Here is a 15643-nt window from a genome sequence, read left to right on the forward strand (position 1 = left end):
TTGTGTTGCATGTGGCTGACATCAGTTTGAATAAACTATTGTCTAAACATCATAACTACTGGTAGTTATGGTGGAAGACATAGGACATGGATGGAGGTAGGATTTGCTCTTTTACTTCAGAGCTGGAGTTTGTCGCTTTACTACATTGTCTCCTTTAACCTCAGTCATAAGCTGTCCATTCCTACAAGATATATTTTGAGCTCTGTCACTTTCCTATAACTCATCTTGAACTGTGGCAAATGTTACTGTAGTAACAAGTAGCTCACCTGGATTTCAGATAAAACTGGTCTTTAGAGGCTGGAATGATAGCACTGCACGGTAGGTAGGACACTTGCCTTGCATGTGACTGACTGAGGTTTGGTCCTCAGCATCCCATATGGTTCCCTGAGCCCCACAAGGATGGATTCCTGAGTGCAGAGCAAGGAATAACTTTTGAACATCATCAGGTGTTGCTAAAAAATAAAAAAATAAAAATAAGAACTGGTTTCTGTTTAAGTTGGTGCAAAGAATCTGGGAAGAGGCTATTGAACTATACTGGAGGAACATTTTGTTTTGGGATCATACCCAGTATTTCTCAGGGCTTACTCCTGTGATTACTTGTATGCAAGGCAAGCACTTCCAGCTGCTGTCTTCTCTCTCTGGCCCCTCATTAAAGTGTCTTAGGTGAATTTTAGCTTTTCACTTTGTCAAATTCAAGATCTAGCACTGAAGCTTGAAGGTTACAGCATGGATCTGATAAGGACTTGTTGAGCACATATTGATAGAGTATCTATAGCTTCATCAAATGGGTGACAAATTAGGTGCCTGTAGAACTCCTTAGAAAAAGATTTCTACTTACTGGGGTGATTAGCAACATTGACAGATGGAGATGCTTTCCCAAGTAGTAGGCCAAAGCTATGGTACAGCATGAAGGGCTATGGATTATAGAAGGTCAGGTGCTGCTCTTGCCTGTGGCTGACCCTCATATATGATCCCTCAAATGCAGAGTCAGAAGTAAGCCCTGAACATCACTGAGTGTGGCCCAAACACAGTAATAAAAGCATCAAACATCAAATTTAAATATGTTAGGCTTTTTACCCTTAAGAATCCCTTTTAAGTATCAGTAAGAGGGCCATGAGAGATAGCTTAAGTGGTAGAGCATATATCAAGCATACGTGAGTCTCCTGGTCCAATCCATAATACCACATGGCCCCAGAGGATCACTAAATGTCATCCTGGTGACCTCAAGCATCACTGGGAGAGGCCCATTAAGAACAAAACATTGGGGCCGGAGATATAGCACAGTGGTAGGGCATTTGCCTTACATGCTGCCGACCCTGGAGGGACCCAGTTCAATTCTTGGTTTGATTCCCAGCACTCATGTGGTCCCCAGCCTGCCAGGGGCGATTTCTGAGTGCAGATCTAGGAGTGACCCCTTAGCACCGCTGTGTATGGCGCAACAACCAGTCAATTAATCAATAAATATGATTTAAAAGAAAGAATTTTAAAAAAAGTTAAGGCCTTTATCTTGGAAGCTGGGTTCAATCCTGGACACTGCCAAAGTACCTTGCTAGTCTCTTGCTGTCCTGACAAACAAGTGCTAGTAAAGGAATTCTCCCCACAGCCACCACTCCCCAAGAAATATTTGGGAGGGGGGGGCGCCAGAGAGATAGCACAGTGGCGTTTGCCTTGCAAGCAGCCAATCCAGAGCCTAAGGTGGTTGGTTCAAATCCCGGTGTCCCTGTGCCTGCCAAGAGGAGCTATTTCTTTTTTGTTTTTTGTTTTGGGGCCACACCCAGCGGTGCTCAGGGGTTACTCCTGGCTGTCTGCTCAGAAATAGCTCCTGGCAGGCACGGGGGACCATATGGGACACTGGGATTCGAACCAACCACCTTTGATCCTGGATCGGCTGCTTGCAAGGCAAACGCCACTGTGCTATCTCTCCGGGCCCAAGAGGAGCTATTTCTAAGTAGATAGCCAGGAGTAACCCCTGAGCACCGCCGGATGTGGCCCAAAAACCAAAAAAAAAAAATTTGTAGTAGGAAAGTAGAAGGTGAGTAAATGAATTTGGGGGCAATAGGGAAAAAAAATTTTTTTTTCAAAAAATAATGGAATAGGAGCGGGAAAGATAGCATGGAGGTAAGGCGTTTGCCTTTCATGCAGAAGGTCGAGGGTTCGAATCTCGGCATCCCACATGGTCCCCTGTGCCTGCCAGGAGCGATTTTTGAGCATAGAGCCAGGAATAACCCCCGGGGCACTGCCAGATGTGAGCCAAAAACTAAATAATAATAATAATAATAATAATAATAACAATAATAATAATGGAATAAGGGTCAAAGCAGTGGTGCAAGCGGTAAGGCATCTGCTTTGTTCGCATTAGCCTAGGACGGACTGCGGTTCAATCCCCCAGTGTCCCATTTGGTCCACCCAGGAGCGATTTCTGAGCACATAGCCAGGAATAACCCCTGAGCATCACCAGGTATAGTCAGAAACCAAATAATAATAATGGCAGAAAAGAGCAGAATGAGGTAGATTCTATCTGCCAAGGGATTATTAGCAAGAAGTAAGCCTTTTGAATCAGAAATACTTAGTAGGAGGCCGGAGAGATAGCATAGAGGTAAGGTGTTTACCTTGCGTGCAGAAAGTCGGTGGTTCAAATCTGGGCATCCCATATGGTCCCCTGAACCTGCCAGGAGCGATTTCTGAGCCTGGAGCCAGGAGTGACCCCTGAGCGCTGCCGGGTGTGACCCCACCCCCCAAAAAATAAATAACTTAGTAGATGTGGGAAAAACTGAGAACTAGGGGTAGAGAAATCAAAAAATCCAAGGAGATGACTTTGCTTGTGGGATCCTTGTACCCCATCCCCAGCACCATATGGTTCCCCAAGCACCAGCAACATAGGGTATGGCCAAAAAAAAGGAAAATGAAAGAAAAGCCCAAGAGATGGCAGTCTCCATAGGAGTTAAGGGATTACTCGTAATTTTTGCTTGTTGGAAGAACTTGAAGGACAAAAAGGTGTAGGCAGTGGTACGATTAGCTGGTGCCTTGAAGACGATGAAGATATGACACTTACCAAGGTGGACAGGCATGATTATTGGGCCACCAAAGACAATTATGAAAAACAGAATAAGGGGGGCCGGAGAGATAGCATGGATGGCGTTTGCCTTCCATGCAGAAGGACGGTGGTTCGAATTCCGGCATCCCACATGGTCCCCCGAGCCTGCCGGGGACAATTTCTAAGCGTAGAGTCAGAAGTAGCCCCTGAACACAGCTGGGTGTGACCCCCCCAAAAAAAAGAAAAAGAAAATAAAAACAATATGGGGCTGGAGAGATAGCATGGAGGTAAGGCATTTGCCTTGCATGCAGAAGGTTGGTGGTTCAAACCCCAGAATCCCATATGGTCCCCCGAGCCTGCCAGGAGCGATTTCTGAGCATAGAGCCAAGAGGAACCCCTGAGCACTGCCGGGTGTGATCCAAAAAAAGAAAGTAAGAAAAACAGAATATATAGGCTGAAAGTAGAATGTGGACCTAAATACCCAGAAGCTCCTCCATCAATTATATTTGTAACCAAAATTAATATGAATATGAATAGAATAAATAATTTAGTGGAATGGTTGATCCATGAAGCATACTAGTGTTAGCAAAATGGCAAAATTTATATAGCACTAAAGTTGTACTTCAAGAGCTAAGGTGTCTAATGATGTCCAAAGAAAATATGAAGCTTCCACAGCCACCAGAAGGATAAGCATACAATAATTAATTTTAATGGATCTCAAACTTGTCTTAAATCAACAACCTTCTACTCATGTTAATGTCTTGATTAAATATCACAATGCAAAATACCCACACATTAAGTAAAAGAATTCCAGCTGGCAAAACATGACCTGGATATTTATAAGAATATACATATATGGGGCTGAAGAGGTGGCGCTAGAGGTAAGGTGTCTGTCTTGCAAGCGCTAGCCAAGGAAGGACCGTGGTTCGATCCCCTGGCGTCCCATATTGTCCCCCCAAGCCAGGGGCAATTTCTGAGTGCTTAGCCAGGAATAATCCCTGAGCATCAAACGGGTGTGATATATGTGATATATGGGGTGGAGCAGTAAGGCGTCTCTCTGCCTTGACAGTACTAGCCTAGGACAGACCTCAGTTCGATCCCCCAGCATCCCATAGGGTCAGTCCCCAAGCCAGGGGCGATTTCTGAGAGCATAGCCAGAAGTAACCCCCGAGTGTCACTGAGTGTGGCCAAAAATAAATAAAATAAAATAAAGAATATACACACACACACACACACACACACACACACACACACACACACACACTGTTTTCAAGTAACAGGAGGAAAATGCATCACTTTTTTCTTTTGCTATGGCATTGTTATTTAGGCATAAACCTGGAGTGCTCAAATATGGAATTCAGGGGTCTGGAGAGATAGCATGGAAATAAGAAGTTAGCCTTTCATGCAGAAGGTCAGTAATTCAAATCCTGGCATCCCCCCATATGGTCCCCCGAGCCTGCCAGGAGCAATTTCTGAGCATAGAGCCAGGAGTAATTTCTGAGCACTGCCGGGTGTGACCCAAAAACCAATATATATATATATATATATATATATATATATATATATATATATATGTATATGTATGTATGTATATGTATATATATATAATTCAGGGGGCTAGAGAGATAGCATGGAGGTAAGGCATTTGCCTTGCATGCAGGAGGTCAGTGGTTTGAATCCCGGCATCCCATATGGTCCCCCGAGCCTGCCAGGAGCGATTTCTGAGCCTAGAGCCAGGAGTAACCCCTGAGCACTGCCAGATGCGACCCAAAAACAAACAAACAAACAAATATATATATGGAATTCAGGTTTTCAAGATGAAAGCATGGTGAGAAGTCAGATAGCTGTGGCAGCATGTATGTTTCTGAAAAGTTAGTCATTCCAGAAGAAAATCATAAAATGCATACTTTGGGGCGAGAGAGATAGCATGGAGGTAGTGTGTTTGCCTTGCATGCAGAAAGAAGGTTGGTGGTTCAAATCCCAGCATCCCATATGGTCCCCCAAGCCTGCCAGGAGTGATTTTTGAGCGTAGAGCCAGGAGGAACCCCTGAACGCTGCCAGGTGTGACCCAAAAAACAAACAAACAATCAAATAAATAAATAAAATGCATACTTTATCCATCTTAGTGAAAGCTAAAGTATCATGTAAAATGAATATTGTCACAAATTGTGTTGTTTTAAAACAGTATGGGTGCTGATAAGTAGTGTTATCAAAAATAAGTTCAGGATTGTTTTGATATCTGTATCATTTTAAAAAATGTTGTAGGGATGTCAATGAATTTCTGTTAAAAGCTGTTCTTATGTATTACATGTAATAGACATGGTAAATACTTGTTTACAGTCTTTGACAAACTATGCATATAAGTTTAAGTGAAATCAACAAAAAGGAAATAGGTGTATGGCAATGTGATTTTAAAATTAAATTTAGTCTTGAAATGTAAATAAAATGTGGAATATATCACAGATGGAAGGGAGAGGGGGGAGAGAGAGAGAGAAAGAAAAGCCCAAAAGGTCCAGAGAGATGGTTGAACAGCATGCAGAAGGCCTAGCCTCAATCTCCAGCACCACATGTTCATCCAAGGCTTGACGTAGGGAGATCCATGACCAAAAAACCAACCATGTGCCCCCTCCCATACATCATCCAACCTCATCCAATTGAATAACTATCCATCCCTACTCTACTGCAGGAAAGGGTTTAGTCTGGAGAAACAATGAATATTTTAGAAGGTTTCCTAAACCAGAGGTCAGGAGTTTCCAGACTGACCCAGAATCCGTGAGTGCCCAGCATAAGGAAGGAAAAAGCCCATTGAATGAATGAGAATAGCTTGGGAGATGGTTCAAAGGGCTAGAGCAATGCTCTATGTGAGTGCTCAAAACTATTCCTGGTTTGTGCTCATGAGATACCTGGTGCTGCTCAAGGGACCATATGTGGTGCCAGGAATCCAACTAGAGCAGGTTACATGCAAGACAAGTGTCTTATTTTTAGTATATCAGGCCTAATTTGGGTGTGGGGTCACACCTGGCGGTAGTCATGGTTTATTCTTGACTCTTTGCTCAAGGTTCACTCCTGGTAGACCACAAGGAATGCTGTTGGCTTACAACTTAGAACTTGGTTTCACCCAAAACAAAGATCATCCCTGGTTTTTTTTTTTTTTATCTGTTTCTTTACAATTTGGTTTTACCCAAAATATATTTTTCTATTTATCATATTTTACAAGTCTCAAGCAAACCTGGGCAAGACTGGTTCAGGATAGGCTTTCTGTCCTTACTCTCTGCCCAAAGGTGGTCTCTGTACTCAGTAAAAATTGCAGTTATAGGGCCCGGAGAGATAGCACAGTGGAGTTTGCCTTGCAAACAGCCGATCCAGGACCAAAGGTGGTTGGTTCGAATCCCGGTGTCCCATATGGTCCCCCGTGCCTGCCAGGAGCTATTTCTGAGCAGATAGCCAGGAGTAACCCCTGAGCACCGCCAGGTGTGACCCAAAAAAAAAAAATTGCAGTTATAGCAGGCAACACTGTGTGTATGTGTGTGTGTGTGTGTGTGTGTCTGTCTGTCTGTCTGTCTCTCTTTTTTTCTCTCTTTCCCTACCCCCTCTACCAGATTGACAAGACAGATTGCTACTTGACCACACATATCTTTCTTTTTTGTTTGTTGGTTTGTTTTTGAGTCACACCCAGCAGCGCTCAGGTGTTACTCCTGGTTCTACGCTCAGAAATCGCTCTTGGCAGGCATAGGGGACCATATGGGATGTGGGGATTCGAACTGCTGTCCTTCTGCATGGAAGGCAAACGCCTTACTTCCAGGCTAGCTCTCTGGCCCCACACATATCTTTCTCAGCTTTGTTTGGATTATTTCCTGTAGTGACCTTTGTTCCAAACCCATCTTCCCTAGTAGAAATATGGCATTTGGGGCCATTACATGTGGTACTCTAACAGAGACCCAAGAAGACCCTAACCAGGTGAGAGACATGACCCTCAGGTGAATCATCACTATGATGCAGTCCCTCGAGAAGGATTGAATGTGCCATGCCTTTCACCAGAACATCAATGCACAATACTGTCCTTCTGAACTGTTTCATATTGTTCTGGTCCATATACCTACATTTCTCATTCTGGACTGTACATGAAAGGCTCCCTGGAGATTCTCCCACACACAATACCCAAGAGGGGAAGGGCGCCTTCCCAGTGGTGATGAGTTCTTGATCTAAGGGCCTTCCCAGAGATGATAATATGTCATTCACTACTGGCATCAAACCAGAGAAAGACCCATCTCCTAAGGATGATGAGCTGGCTACCGCCTCTGCAGGCTCAGAGTCTGAAAACAGCTCAACCAGAGATACCCCTGTGCCCCAAGCCCTGAGTAAGGTGGACAAGCCAATGCTGTTAATTCAAGTTCTGGGCACTGTCAAATGATTCAATGTCCAGAATGGTTTACAGATTCATCAACAGATTGACACTAAAGAGGATGCCTTTGTTCACTGGACAGCTATTAAGAGAAACAATCCCAGAAAGATTTTGCATAGCATTGGAGGTGGAGACTGTGAAGTTTGATATGAAAGGAGAGAGTGGTACAGAAGCTGCTAATGTATCCAGACCTGAGAGGTGCCAGTAAAAGGTAGCCACTGTGCTCCCAATTGGCATAGGTTTTGTTGATTCATCCCCCTGCCTTGATCAGCTGCTCCACCACCCATGATGATAGAGACCCCCTCAGACAGACAGAGCAGGCAGGCAGTGAAGAGAGAGTTGAAGACTCTGGGGCAGCATCCCAGACGCCAATGCCCACCGCCTTTCTTCTACCAAATGCAATTTGTATGAAAACCTTGCCCCCTCACCCTGCAGTAGCTTATCAATTTCACTGGTGGGGTAGAAACCAAAGAGTCAGCCCCATTGGAGGGAGACCAACAGCAGGGAAATGAGCAGGTCCCCCCATCCAGGTACCAAAGGCCTTTTCAGCCCAGGCAACCTCAACAGCCTACCAGAGAAGGTGGAGATGGAGAAACCAAGCCCAGTCAAAACCCAACTGAGAAGCTGCTTTTAGAACCTCCTGCACCTGGGTCACTTCCAAAATTAACTTTCCTCTAGATCACTCTCTTGATCCTATTTGAATCAGTCATTATATTGCTGATTTAACTGTGTGTTCTACCTGTATAGATCTTAATAGATACTGTTTTGTTCTTTGCCCCCACTGCAAACAAATAATTTTGTATCTAACTCTAATGGTTTAATATTAGTTTGTATAGTTCCAGGGACAAGCATAATGTTATTAAATTTTTTTTTTTTTTGGTTTTTGGGCCACACCCAGCGGTGCTCAGGGGTTATTCCTGGCTGTCTGTTCAGAAATAGCTCCTGGCAGGCACGGTGGGACCACATGGGACACCGGGATTCGAACCAACCACCTTTGGTCCTGGATCAGCTGCTTGCAAGGCAAATACTGCTGTGCTATCTCTCTGGGCCCATAGATTTTTTTTTTTTTTAAGTGGTTTTGGCTAGCCTAGTGAATGTTTCCCAATTGCTATGATACTTGATTGTGTATATCATTTAGCAAATTCTCAAATTATTTTTCTTGCTTTCTCACTCTTCTTTTGTATTTGGGCCACACCCAGCGGTGCTCAAGGGTTACTCCTGGCTTTGTGCTCAGAAATTGCTTCTGGCAGCCTCGGGGACCATATGGGATGAAAGGGATCAAACCTGGATCCATCCTGGGTCGGCAACAAGCAAGGCAAATAAATGCCCTACTGTTGTGCTATAACTGTGGCCCCTTTAGTAACTTACTTCAAATTAAGCATATCTGCAGAAAGGTTCTTATATTTATGTTCAGAGGAGTCTATGAAAAATGTTATGATAAGGGCTGGGGAGATAGCATGGACATAGGGCATTTGCTTTGCATGCAGAATGACGGTGGTTCGAATCCTGGCATCCCATATGGTCCCCCGAGCCTGCCAGGAGCGATTTCTGAGCATTAGAACCAGGAGTAACACCTGAGCCCTGCCGGGTATGACCTCCAAAAAATAAAAAAAATAAAAAAAAAAAAACGTTGTGATATGTATAAGACAAGGATATGGAAAAATCTGATTGCTTTGAGAATGCTGTGTACACACTGTAACCTATGATGCTTTCACAGCCAAGTCTATCCTCACTAACAGTGCTTCCTAGAAATTAGAAACTAGTTTAAACTAGTTTAAAATTTACTCACTACTATACTTGCCACTAAAGGGGATTTCCCCCCCCCCACTTTATTCCCCCAACTTTTACTGTCTGTGCAAATTAACAGTCACTTTTCCAACTCCTTTCTGGGGCTTCCCACCTCTTGCAGAGAACAGACCTGTGTAGCCCTTCTCAATTTTTTTTTAACAGAAAAAGGTGAATTTTGGGGCTAAAGCAATAGCACAGCAGTAGGGCATTTGCCTTGCATGCGGTCAACCCCGGATGGTCCCAGGTTTGATTCCCAAAATCCCATATGTCCCCTGAGTCTGCCAGAAGAGATTTCTGAACACAAAGCCAGGAGTAGCCCCTGAGCACTGCCAGGTGTGACACAAAGCCCCCCCAAAAGGGTGAATTGTTGGTACACCCTTGTTTTTACCCAAAACAAAGGTGGTCCTCATCTTCCTCTTTCCATTCACTAGTTCCTTTGATATGTAAAAGTCCATCTAGACTTAATTAGCTTAACAGGTACTTTTGTCTCTCACTTGACCCTCCCCTCCCTGTTTGGTGATTTGGATTGGTAAATAAAGAGAGTTTTGGTTTGGTGGGCAAGACACCACAAGGCTAGAAGCACCCAACTTCATGTTTTTCTCCGTCATGACTATCTTGGTTTATTCCCTCTGTGACCCTGCTTCAGACCTGCTCACCTGGGATTGAAAATATGGCAACGGGTCAGAGAGATAATATGGAGGTAGGGCATTTGCCTTGCATACAGAAGGATGGTGGTTCAAATCCCAGCATCCCATATGGTCCCCCCCACCCCCGAGCCTGCCAGGAGCAATTTCTGTGCACAGAGCAAGGAGTAATCCCTGAGCACTGCAGGGTGTGACATAAGGAAGGAAGGAAGGGAGGGAGGAAGGAAGGAAGGAAGGAAGGAAGGAAGGAAGGAAGGAAGGAAGGAAGGAAGGAAGGAAGGAAGGAAGGAGGAAGGAGGGAGGGAGGGAGGGAGGAAGGAAGGAAGGAGGGGGGAGGGAGGAGGGAGGAGGAAGGAAGGAGGAAGGAGGGAGGAGGGAGGAAGGAAGGAAGGAGGGAAGGAGGGAGGGAGGAAGGAAGGAAGGAAGGAGGGAGGGAGGGAGGAGGAAGGAAGGAAGAAGGGAGGGAGGAAGGAAGGAAGGAAGGAGGGAGGGAGGAAGGAAGGAAGGAGGGAAGGAGGGAGGGAGGGAGGGAGGAAGGAAGGAAGGAAGGAAGGAGGGAGGGAGGGAGGAAGGAAGGAAGGAGGGAGGGAGGGAGGTAGGAAGGAAGGAAGGAAGGAAGGAGGGAGGGAGGGGGAGGAAGGAAGGAGGAGGGAGGGAGGGAGGAAGGAGGGAGGGAGGAAGGAAGGAAGGAAGGAGGGAGGGAGGAAGGAAGGAAGGAGAGAAGGAGGGAGGGAGGAAGGAAGGAAGGAAAGAAGGAAGGAAGGAAGGAAGGAGGAAAGGAGGGAGGGAGGAAGGAGGGAAGGAGGGAGGGAGGAAGGAAGGAAGGAAGGAGGGAGGGAGGGAGGGAGGGAGGGAGGAAGGAAGGAAGGAAGGAGGGAGGGAGGAAGGAAGGAAGGAAGGAGGGAGGGAGGGAGGGAGGAAGGAAGGAGGGAAGGAGGGAGGGAGGGAGGGAGGGAGGAAGGAAGGAGGGAGGGAGGGAGGGAGGAAGGAAAGGAGGAAGGAAGGGAGGGAGGGAGGGAGGAAGGAAGGAGGGAGGGAGGGAGGGAGGGAGGAAGGAAAGAAGGAGGAAGGAAGGAAGGAGGGAAGGAGGGAGGGAGGGAGGGAGGAAGGAAGGAGGAAGGAAGGGAGGGAGGGAGGGAGGGAGGAAGGAAAGAAGGAAGGAGGGAAGGAGGGAGGGAGGAAGGAAGGAAGGAAGGAGGGAGGGAGGGAGGGAGGAAGGAAGGAGGGAAGGAGGGAGAAAGGAAGGAAGGAAGGAAGGAAGGAGGAAGGAAGGAAGGAAGGAAGGAAAAGAAAATATGACACACATAGGGCATTTTCACAAGACATCAAGGATGAACCGTGTCAGCCATGTGCAAGTGCTCTATTTGTTGTACTATCTCTCCTGGCCTATCCTCCTAATTTTTTTCAGTATTCTGTATACCTATTTTGTTTCCTCAAGACCATTTCTCCCTTCACTTATTCATTTTATCATTTGATAAAATAATAAATCATTCTATCATCCTATCATTTCTGCCTCGATTTTACTATTTTAAAACATTTGGGAGAAAGGTGGACGAGTAATAAATTCATCCACCAAATATTTTTTTGTTTTTGTTTTTGGGTCATACCTGGTAGTGCTTAGGGGTTACTCTGGTTCTGTGCTCAGAAATTGCTCCTGTCAGGCATAGGGGACCATATGGGATGCTGGGATTCAAACAACCTGATTAGCTGTGTGCAAGGCAAACACCCTACTACTGTGCTATCTCTCTGGCCCCCCACCAAATAGTTTAAATCAATAACTAACATCCAGAATGCATCCTATATGAAGCCTAATAATAAGCCCTGTACATGGTCAGGTGTAAGATGTAAGGAGTAAAATGCAATTAACCCCAAACAAAGGTGTTTCCCCCAACTTCCTTTTTCATTAAACCTCTCCCTTTGATTTGTAAAAGCCCACTTTTTAGGTACTTTGGTCTTACTCTTGACCTTCCTCTTCCTGGTAGATGGGTATTGATATAATAAAAAGAAAGTGTTAGTTTTGACTTGGTGCTCAGAGACAGCACGAGGAAGAAGCCACTATTAATAGCTCTGACTTTTTGACTTTCCTGACTGGCTTGGTGTAGTATTTTTTTGCCACTACCCTGCTTCTTCAGACCTGCATAGGGTTAGAAATACAGTGCCTCACAACTCATGGATTTTTATTTTACAGACAGGGAGATAATAGAGGGACTAGAGTGTTTGCCTTGCACACAGACAACCCTGGTCTGTCCTCAACACTGCATATGGAGGGCCGGAGAGATAGTATGGAGGTTAAGGCGTTTACCTTGCATGCAGAGGATCGTTGGTTCGAATCCCGGCATCCCATATGGTCCCCTGAGCGGGCCAGGAGCCATTTCTGAGCTTAAAGCCAGTAGTAACCCCTGAGCACTACCGGGTGTGACCCAAAAACAAAACAAAATAAAAAACAAAAAAACAAACCCCCCAAAAAAACAAACCCCACTGCATATGGTCCTCTGGTGGGGTTTGGGTGCCAGGGATCAAACCTGGCTCAGCCATGTGCAAGGAAAATGCCCTATCCACTCAACTATCATTCCTGTCCCGATTTTAAAACATTGGGGGGGGGGGCAGAGCGGTGGCACTAGAGATAAAGCATCTGCCTTGCAAGCGCTAGCCTAGAACTGACCACAGTGCATAGCCAGAGTAACCCCTGAGCGTCAACAGGTGTGGCCCAAAGCAAAAACAAAACCAAAAAACAAACAAAAAACATTTGGGGGGATGGTGGACGAGTAATAAATTCATCCACCAAATAGTTTAAATCAGGGTTCTCAAACTCGCGGCCCGCGGCCGGCTTTCAAATATCGCAGTATTCTCGATTATTCGCTTACCGAATAATCGCAATAAAAATCGCATTAGTAAGAAAAAATCGCATTAAATATTCACATACCCCGAGCAGTTCCGTTCGGGGTATGCAAATGTTTAATGCGATTTTGTTTCTTACTAATGCGATTTTCGGTAAGCGAATAATCGCGAATACTTTGTGCCTAGCGCAGACGTCATTTCCGCTGCTCCTGCCCCCTCTCCCTTGCATTATTGGAGGCCTAAAGGAGAGAAGGGAGAGAAAGGAGAGAAGTTTATTACAGAATTAGATTTTGTCAGGCCTTCATCATGACTTCATCAAAGCCTGCAGTGAAGAGAAAGATTGATGACGAGCACAGACAATTTCAGGAAAAGTGGGAGACGCAGTATTTCTTTGTTGAGCACAGGGGCACCCCCACATGTCTTATTTGCTCAGAGAAAGTTGCAGTGCACAAGGAATACAACTTGAAACACCATTATTCAACTAAACATGCTGAGGAATGTGCAAAATATCAAGGAAATGAGAGAGCCAAGTGGGTTGCCAGTCTTAAAGCATGTCTAATGAGTCAACAAGATTTCTTCAAGAAAGCAACCAAAGAGAATGTTGCATCAGTCAAAGCTAGTTACATGGTTAGTGAGATGATTGCTAAGGCAGAGAAACCATTCACAGAAGGAGAGTTTGTTTAAAAAAAAAATGTATGTTACAGGCTGCAAGTATTATCTGTCCGGAAAAGAAAGGTCAGTTTAGCAAAATCAGCCTTTCTGCCAACACTGTGGCAGAGTGCATTTCTGACATGTCAAGTGACATTTATCATCAACTGTGTGAGAAAGCCAAATGTTTTGATGCATACTCAGTTGCTTTTGATGAGGGCACAGATATAACAGACACTGCGCAGCTCACAATTTATGTCCGTGGTGTTGATTGTAATTTTGAATTGACAGAGGAGTTGCTCACAATAATTCCAATGCATGGCCAGACCACCGCTAATGAGATATTTCAGCATCTGTGTGATGCCATTGAGAATGCAGGTTTGCCATGGAAGATGTTTGTTGGAATAATAACTGATGGAGCGCCATCGATGACAGGGAGGAAAAATGGACTGGTGGCACTTGTTCAAAAAAACTTGAAGAGGAGGGTGTAGAGAAGGCCATTGATCTTCACTCATTATCCATCAGCAGGCCCTTTGCAGTAAATACCTGCCGTGTGATAATGTGATGTCTGTTGTTGTGAAATACATCAACCAAATCAGATCCAGGGGCTTAAAGCACTTAAAGTGCTTTTTTTTTTAGAGGAAATGGAGTCAGAATATGGAGATGTGCTCTATCACCAAGGTACTTTGGCTCAGCAGGGGAAATGTCCTAAAAAGATTTTTTGAGTTGAGAGAAGAAGTGAAAGCCTTCATGAAGAAGGATGGGAATGCTGTTTCTGAGTTGAGTGATCACAAATGGCTCATGGACTTAGCTTTTCTTGTTAACATCACACATAAGCTGAATGTACTAAACAAGATGTTACAAGGCCCAGGGCAGCTTATCAGTGCTGCCTATGACAACATGAGAGCATTCTCCACAAAACTTGTGTTATGGAAATCCCAGCTCTCTCAGGCAAACCTTTGCCATTACCCAGCACGCAAGGAACTTGTGGATGCAGGCATACCATTCAGTGGTGAGAAATATGTTGATGCTATTTTTAAGCTAGAGAAGGAATTTGATCACAGATTTGCAGACTTCAAAAAGCACAGAGCCACTTTCCAAATTTTTGTGGACCCCTTTTCCTTTGATGTGCAAGATGCCCCTCCTGTACTTCAAATGGAGCTCATTGACCTGCAATGCAACTCTGATCTCAAAGCCAAGTTCAGGGAGATTAGTGGAAAAGCAGACATGCATGGGCAATTTTTTAGAGAATTGCCCCCAGCTTCCCTGAGCTTTCCCAAATGTTAAAGCGCACCATGTGCCTTTTTGGGAGCACTATTTGTGTGAAAAGTTATTCTCCACATTGAACTTCAATAAGTCAAAGTACAGGTCTAGACTTAATGATGATCATCTTCAAGCCATACTGAGGGTCTCAACTCTTCCTCTCTAAAGCTAAATGTGGTTCAGATTTGTGAGAAGAACCACTGTCAAATCTCTGGCAGCAAGGAATAGGCAAAAGATGCCATGTTCAGAAGAACTGTTCATGATCTTCACTCAATGTTCTATTCATGTTCAGAAGAAATAATTAGAACTGTTAATAATGACGCTTGAGGACTTTTTCTTTTTGTGAAATCCCTTATGCGGCCCTACCTCATTCTGACTTTGCCTCCTGTGGCCCTAGGTAAATTGAGTTTGAGACCCCTGGTTTAAATCAATAACCAACATTCAGAATGCATAAATCAAATAATATAAAGTAAAAAGCATCCTAGGAGTAAGAGGAAAATGAGACAGGGACTAATGTGCCTGTATATATTTGACTGAAGACACACATCTCATGAATAAAATGAGGAAGGACATGGGATAAAAGCATACCAGATGGGACCAAGGATGAAGCTCAGCAGTAGAACACATGTTTAGCATGTATGAAGCCCTGGTTTGATTCCCCAGATCATAAATCACAACAACAAAAAAGCCAACAAGAAACTGTTCTGGGGGCTGGAGTGATAGCACAGCCATAGGGCATTTGCCTTGTTCGTGGCTGACCCAGGACAGATGTTGGTTCGAATCCCAGTATCTCATTTGATCCCCCATGCCTGCTAGGAGCGATTTCTGAATGCAGAGTCAGGAACAACTCCTGAATGCCACTAGGGGTGACCCCCCCCAAAAAAAAATAAATGAAAGAAAGAAACTGTTCTAGGACTTAAAACAGGTAGATTTACTGGAGTGAAAGTTTTTACCTGTAGGCTGGAGAAACAGCACAAGGAGCTGAGCACATGCTTTGCATGAGGATCCCTTGCATCACAGCGTATG

The 15643-nt window shown here is 44.7% G+C and overlaps 1 protein-coding gene and 2 pseudogenes across 1 annotated transcript in view; all 3 read left to right on the forward strand.

Moving 5' to 3' along the window:
* The window catches only part of DVL3 (dishevelled segment polarity protein 3), a 324867-nt gene that overhangs the window by 283730 nt on the left and 25494 nt on the right, over window positions 1-15643 (forward strand). The window lies entirely within an intron of this gene.
* Window positions 2923-3739, forward strand: LOC126012097 (ubiquitin-conjugating enzyme E2 variant 2-like; annotated as a pseudogene).
* Window positions 7263-8114, forward strand: LOC126011826 (Y-box-binding protein 2-like; annotated as a pseudogene).

Source organism: Suncus etruscus, chromosome 6, assembly GCF_024139225.1.
Source record: "Suncus etruscus isolate mSunEtr1 chromosome 6, mSunEtr1.pri.cur, whole genome shotgun sequence".
NCBI classification, from domain to species: Eukaryota; Metazoa; Chordata; class Mammalia; order Eulipotyphla; family Soricidae; genus Suncus; species Suncus etruscus.